Consider the following 7761-nt stretch of genomic DNA (forward strand, 5'->3'; position numbering starts at 1 on the left):
ACCCAACCCCTGCCTCCCTCCACTCCCCACCCCTATCTCCCCCACCCCCACTTCTCCACCCCCCACCAACCCCGACCTCCTCCACCTCCCCCGAAGCATCACTTTCATCGGCTCCCGTTCGCATCCCCGCTCATCAGCACCCTCGCCCCACTCCCCACCCAAACCCCCTCCCCCCACCTCCCCACCACCACGCACCCAACCCCGACCGCACCCCCGAAGCGTCACTTGATAATGTGTAAGGGCGTCGAGTATGGCATGCGGAAAATTACATTGAACACGCGCGGCGGCCCCTGCCGACTTCGCGTCTCGTCGAATCACTGCTCGCCCGAAATGCAATCGGCCGACTGATGAGCGCGTCGCTCATCAGTATTCAAGGTCACGTCGATTTCTGGGTGGTGGGGGTGGGGGTGGGGTGGAGGGCGAAGATGGTTAGCAGACGCTTGCATGCACTCGAGTCAGCGCGTTGGTTTCTCACGGGACTTATAATTTGTCGTCGACGGCGACGGGGAAGGGAGATCCGCGCCGCAGGCTCCATCAAAATCATCAAATGTAAAACCTGGGATTTGACACATGTCGCAGTGCGCGAGTTATTATTATACGGCTGTATGTATGTATGTATGTATATATATATATATATATATAATCCAGACTAGCGGCGACTTGGCACGTCCGACCGATTACTTATGTGGTTCTCACACTTATTCACCATGTCCCTGCCCCTTGTGCCGTTATCGCTCTCCTTACCCCATCATCTATTCGCTTATCCCTTCCTCCAACCTTCTCTCTCCCTTTCTCTCTCTCTCTTTCTCTCTCTCTCTCTCACTCTCTTTCGCTCTAGCCTTCTCTCTCTCTCTCTCTCTCTCTCTCTCTTTCTCTTTAGCTCTCTCTCTCTCGCTCTCTCTTTTTCTCCGGGTCTGCGCATTCGTGTGTGTGCGCATGCATGCATGCGTGCGTGCATGTGTGCGTGCGTGCGTGTGTCAATGCGTTTGCGCGCTGGTGTTTACCAGTATCAGTCAGTGCTGACGTATTTATTCGACGTATTTATTACATTGTGTTGTACGTACACGCTGTCTATATTTAAAACCGTGCTTGCCCCGCTGGCCCTCGGTCTGTTTCATACAAGTCACTTCATTTCACTTAAAAGCCGCAATTCTCGAAGCATTCAATAGAACGCGAAAACATGAAAATGCTTCTGAACCGGCATTTCTGCACATTTTGATTATTATGCACTTACTTTATGCGACATTATTTAATAAGCACGACAATAGGATTTGCGCACGTGTAATTGTTATCGTTGCCAAACGTGCTCCACATCACATGCAAGTTAGTTACTTAATGGCGGTTGGCACTGATTGAATTAAGAAAGGAGACAGTGCTGGTTGGTCTCACGTACGTTTCAATGAGCATCGCCGCGGTTGTCATTTTGTCGTGTCGCCACACCGGCGTCTGTATAAAATATACGCAGGCTTCATGTACACGCATACACTTATATATGTTACTCAGATATGTAAAGACATATCTTGCACATACGCGTCGCGCGCGCGCGCGCGCACACACACACACACACACACACACACACAAAACAAAACACACACACACACACACACACACAAAACAAAACACACACACACACACACACACACACCCACCACATCACACACACACACGCGCGCGCGCCGACCCCGTGCGCACTGCACGCACTCACGCACGCACCGCACTACACACACACACACACACCGCACACACACACACAACACATACACGAACACACACACACACACACCAACACACACAACACCACACATAACATCACACATATATTACTATATACTTGATATATATATATCGAGATACAACAGAGACCATGTTTCGAGTTCCTCGTCATCATAACTTAACACATGCACTAACGAGTAAGACAGTAAAATCGGGTACGCGATATAAATGTCTGCAAACGCCTCAATGTCTAAATATGGATTTTAACAGAGCGTGATTCGAGTATTGTCCGCTCATCTCATTACCCGTAATTAGGAAAGCTGCAGCATTCGACCATAAGTACATAATATATTATGTAAAATACGTAACGGCAACTGAGACTTGTTTGTTGCGGAGTGACGGCATTTAATTTATGTATCGATTATATGCTCTCGGATGCACATTTTACGGCTAGTTGTCCTTTATATTGTGTGTTAATTCTCGCGCTAGTGTGTGCGCTCTTCTTCGATTTACAATCTCTCACGCCGCAAATTTCTGTCTATTTCGACGCGTGATCGGCAACTGTTGCAATCGCGGAAGTTGTTTTTTCAATTTTTTTTCTCAACAAATTGCGTCGTAAACCTGATATGGGTACCCCGCGTGGCGTATATATATTATAGATTCCACTTGAACTATAAACCACAGAGATAACAAGGTGGAATGAAAGAGCGAAGGGGTAGAAAGAGAGACAGCAGAAAAGCATGTGAATCACAAGAATCGCGATATATTATAGTAAGAAGAGGGAGAGAGGGAGAGAGGGAAGAGAGTGAGAGGGAGAAGGAGGGAGGAGAGCCGAGAGAGAAAGGAAGAGAGACGGGGCGAGAAGATGAGATGATTGAGAGCGACAGGGAGAAGCACGAGAGAGATGAGAGTGAGAGGAGGAAGGAGCAGAAACCAGGGGAGCAGAAAGGAGGACAGGACGAGAGGGAGGAAAGAGAGGAGAGAAATGAGAAGAGAGTAGAGAGAGAGGCAGAGAGAAGAAAACAGGCGAGAGAAGAGAGCGAGAGAGAGAAGAGAGAGAGAGAGAAAGAGAGAGAGAGAGAAGAGCAGCAAGAGAGAGAGAGAGAGACGTAAACGACCGGAGTTTGGATCACAACGAAAAAAATGGTCCGTGCGAGGACGTGTAAAACCCTGCTAATACGATTTCAGAGCGTAGAGAGAGCGCGATTCAGGATTGAGAGCGGACGATTTGTGTCTACGCAAACACGTAGGCCTACATCGTGAAAATTTAAAGTTGCCACTATCTTCTTTAAGAGCGGCCGTCGTAAACCGTCATATGGAGACACTCGCGAATAGCTGTAAGTGGATAATAAATACGCATTATAGAGTTATAGAGAAGGAAAGGATGTAAAAGTATTTGCGAGAGAGAAGGGGAGCAAAACTAAAGAGGGATTCATAGAGAGAAAGAAAGAAAGAGAGAATCGAAAGGAGGATAGTGGGAAAGAGCGAGTGGGAAAGAAAGAGAGCAAGCGCACATGAGAGAGCAGTTATAGGAAAGAGAGCGAGGAGGGAAGCGTACGAGTGTAGGAAAGTGTGAAACTGCGAGATAATGGGAGTGATAAGGAATAAGGGAAAGAGCGAAGATGAGGAAAGTGAGAAAGAGTAAGAAAGAAAATAAGAAAATGAGAGAGAGCGCGCGAGAAAGAACTAGAGAGAGACAGCCTAGAGAGACAAGCTAGAGAAGATAGCATAGCCTAGAGAGGACGGCTTAGAGAGATAGATAGATAGATAGCATTAGCATAAGATAGATAGATAGATAGATAGGACTACGATAGATACGATAGCACTAGATAGATAGGAATTAGCATAGATATTATAGATAGATAGATAAGATAGATAGATAGATAGATAGACTAGCAAATAGATAGATCAGATAGCATAGATAGATAGCCATAGAGTCTAGATAGATACTAGCATAGATAGACAGACAGACAGATAGACAGACAGACAGACAACAGACAGCACAGGGACAGACAGACAGACAGACAGACTCAGACAGATATGATATATGAGATAAATAGATAGATTAGATAGATAGATAGATAGATAGATAGATAGATAGATAGCATAGATAGCATAGATAGATAGCATAGATCAGATAGATTAGATAGATAGATAGATAGATAGATAGATAGAAGATTAGCATGCATAGATAGATAGATAGATAGATACGATAGATAGGATAGCATAGATAGATAGATTAAGATAGACTAAATGGATAGATAGATAGATAGAAAGAGAGAAAGAGAGAGAGCAGAGAGCAGTGCAGGCGTAGAGAAGACGCAGAAGGCAGAGAGTCGCCTCAGTCAGTAAATCAAACTTTCGACGCCGTTCGAGATACGCCGTTGAACACCGGCCGGTTACCATGTTGGTAATTCAGACTGCAATGCTGCGTCCTTCCAAAATTAAAGACGAATTGGCCATTTCACATGCGACACGCAGTAAGCGATATCTATCTCCACAACCGTAACGCGACGAACACTAACATCTATCTCCGGCCCGCCTCGCTAGCGTGTCTATTTAATCATTGGCCGAACGCGCCAATAGCCTATGCATATGTATTAAATAGTTATCATAGTCAGCCCGAACGAGATCGAAACGGGAATGACGGGCTCTGCCGGCGCGCGATTTCGATACACGGTAATAGATTGGCGTTTTCATGTATAGCCAGAAATAAACACGCACCGGCAAACAAGGCGCACGGCAGTTTTACTTAATGACTGCCCTGCGGTGGCTGCGTCCTCTATAGCATAGTGCTGCTTGCAGTTCGTGTTGGATCGCGTGGTTTATAGATCTGCGCTGTCAGCTTGTGCAAGGCGCTACTATATAACGCCCCTTCACGATCACACGCTACATACAAGCTTTACCATCCCGTAATTCACTTCTGTTCTATAATCTAGGGCGTTTATCTCGGCTCGCTGAAACTTTTCGAGACGTACCGAGCAGCGCGCAGTGCATGTGTCTCACTTCGGGAAAGGCGGGGGCTACTGTCTGCCCGCGACGTCTCATTTTATCGGATCCGCGTCGCAATCGAACAGTCTTGCTTATTGCGTTCTGTAAGCGTGGCGGTCCGCTAGCGTGCGCACAGTGACACCTAACGAGGCAATCCTGTTTAGCGCAGACGCGTTAAGCGTTTAGTTTGCGTTCTGGGCTTAGGCCTCCCTTGTGTTATGAAGATGAAGCACAACGGAGGTCACGCTGCTCTCACGATGCTCAAGCACGGCAGATATATAATACACCGAGTCGATTTCTGCTTAAACCTGAAGTCATATATTGACAGCACACGGGCACGTTACCGTCACTGGTGATATACATGATGTACTACTATATATATTATATATATTATATTATTATATATTATATTATATATATATATATCAGAACAGATAATAGTCATCGCGTCATCGATAATTGTGAGCCCTCACTTATAGAGGACTCCAGTGTTACGCAATACGATATGTGGATCGCGATACGTGGGGGAGGGGGTAGAGTTCCCTAGCGGCCACGTCGCGGCCGTGGAGAACACTGCTAAGCAATGACGATGTCAGATTCCGTCAGACAGGCAACCAAAAAAAAAAAAAAAAAACCAAGCGGGCGGACGGCGCGTTTTTCCTTGCGTGTTTAACCATTGCATTTACAGTGCTCTGTTTGGCTCGCGTGCATGCTCACCTCGCCTAATCAATGTGCGAAAGCCTGTCGCGTCTGGTCGCTACTCCTTCCTCCTCCTCTCTCCTCCTCTCTCCTCCTCCTACCCTCCTCCTCCCCCCTACTCCTCCTCGTTCTTATCATCATCATCATCATTACCTCATTCATAATGTCTTCTCTCCTCCTGCTCCCTCCTCATTCCTCCTTCTCCATTCACTTCGTCTCATCTTTCTTTATCCTCCTCCGCCTCCTCTTCCTTCCTCCTCCTCTCTATCATCATCATCATCCTCAATCATCATCATCCTCGCTCTCCTCCTGCTTAGCTCCTCATCCTCTTCTTTCCTTCACTCGTCCTCCTCCTCCTCCTCCTCCCCTCCTCCTTCCTCCTCCTCTTCTCCTCCTCCTCCTCTTCGCTCCTCCTCACTCATTTCCTCTCCTTCATCCTTCTCCTCCTCCTCACCTCCTTATAATTTTCCCTCAACCTCCTTTCATCCTCCTCCTTCTGACTTCGTCATCCTCCTCATCCCTTCTCCTCCGCCTCCTTTCCCTTCCTCCTCTCTTATCCTTCTCCTCTCTCTCACTCCTCCTCACCACTCCTCACCTTTTCATCCTCTCTCAATCCTCCTAATCCTCCTCCTCCTCCTCCCCTTTCCCCTTCTATCTTCCTCACTCTTCTCCTCTTCCTCTCTCTCTCTCACCTCTTCTCCCTCACTCACCTCCCTCTTCTCCTCCTTACCCTCACCCACTCCTCTGCTCCTCCTCCTCATCTCCTCCTCCTCCTCCTCTTCCTCTTCAACCCCTTCTCCTCAACTGTCCAAAGGACGCATGGTCGATCCCTCACGGCCCACAACTAAGCGGGCGACGGCGGCTCTCGCGTGTGTTAATCCATTGCATCTTCCAGTGCTCTGTTCTGCTCGCGTTCATCTCACTCTCTTGCCCGAATCAGATGCGTGAATGCTGTGCGTCTGGTCACCTTATCCTCCTTCCTCCTCTTCGCTCCTCCTCCTCCTCCTTCTTGTCCTCCTCCTTCCTCATTCATCATCATCATTATCCTCATCATTCATCCTTCCTCCTTCTCGCTCTCTCCTCCTCCTCCTCCTCGTTCCTCCTTCTCCTTCCTTCTCCTCCTCCTCCTCCTCTTTTCCTCCTCTCCTCATCACTTATCATCTTTAATTAAACTCTATCCTACTCTCCTGCTCCTCCTTATCCTCCTCCTTGCCTTACTGCGTCGTCGCTCCTCCTCCTCCTCCCTCCTCCTCCTCCTGCTTCCCTTCCTCCTACTCATTTCCCTTCTCCTCCTTCATCCTTTTCTCTCTCCTCACCTTCCTTATCTCTTCACTCCTCCTCCTCCTCCTCCTCCCCCTTTTCCTCCTCCTCATCATCACTCCTCACCCTCACCCTCCTCCTCCTCCTCATCCTCCTCTTCCTCGTCAGAACATCAATGTAAATATCAGTAACTCGGATTGATTTTGTGTTGGATTTAGCCCGCGCCGTGGTCGCTGCCACTTTGATTAATCCATCTAATTGCGAGTTTCCGCACCACAGCGCGGGGATGACTTGTCAAATGTCCAATACTGTTAAAACATCGAGTGGAAGTGTGCGATTTCACGAGTGGTTCCGGTGTGACAGGATATTTATATACCGTCATAGATATCGTCGGCTCCGCGGGGTATTTTAATACACTCTCTATTATTTAATGTTGCCATTTAATCACACATACACACACGCACGCGCGCACACGCACGCACGTGCGCGCACACACGCACACACACACACGCACACACACACACACACACACACACACACACACACACACACACACACACACACACACACACACGTGAGCGCGCATAAATACACGTGCACTTATAGGAATGCAAACACGTACGCGCAGTATTTTGCGCGTGAGTTATTTATTGACAGACGTGCAGATTAAACAATATTACACACAAACTCGTTCGATCGCGCATGGACGACTAGTGAAAGACGTCTAATTCAGTTTCACTCCCACGTTAGAAACGGAGGCCTGGAATGCACCTCTGCTGCTGAGTGCATCGTATTCTCATCTATCAACCAACCCCAGTAGGTTTATCACCCTAACAATATTACCAGGAGTAAATAATAATAGCATAAAAATAGTAGTAGTAGTAGTAGTAGTAGTAGTAGCAGCAGCAGCAGTAGTAGTAGTAGTAGTAGTAGTAGTAGTAGTAGTAGTAGTAGTAGCAGCAGCAGCAGTAGTAGTAGTAGTAGTAGTAGTAGTAGTAGTAGTAGTAGTAGTAGTAGTAGTTGTAGTAGTAGTAGTAGTAGTAGTAGTAGTAGTAGTAGTAGTAGTAGTAGTAGCAGCAGCAGCAGCAGCAGTACCAA

General features: G+C 47.4%; 1 protein-coding gene across 1 annotated transcript in view; it reads left to right on the top strand.

Moving 5' to 3' along the window:
- LOC106806401 (cardioacceleratory peptide receptor-like) overlaps positions 1-7761 on the top strand; it is an 81440-nt gene that overhangs the window by 3405 nt on the left and 70274 nt on the right. The gene's annotated exons all lie outside the window — the stretch shown is intronic.

The sequence above is a fragment of the Priapulus caudatus genome, unplaced genomic scaffold (assembly GCF_000485595.1).
Source record: "Priapulus caudatus unplaced genomic scaffold, Priapulus_caudatus-5.0.1 Scaffold158, whole genome shotgun sequence".
Taxonomy (NCBI): domain Eukaryota; kingdom Metazoa; phylum Priapulida; class Priapulimorpha; order Priapulimorphida; family Priapulidae; genus Priapulus; species Priapulus caudatus.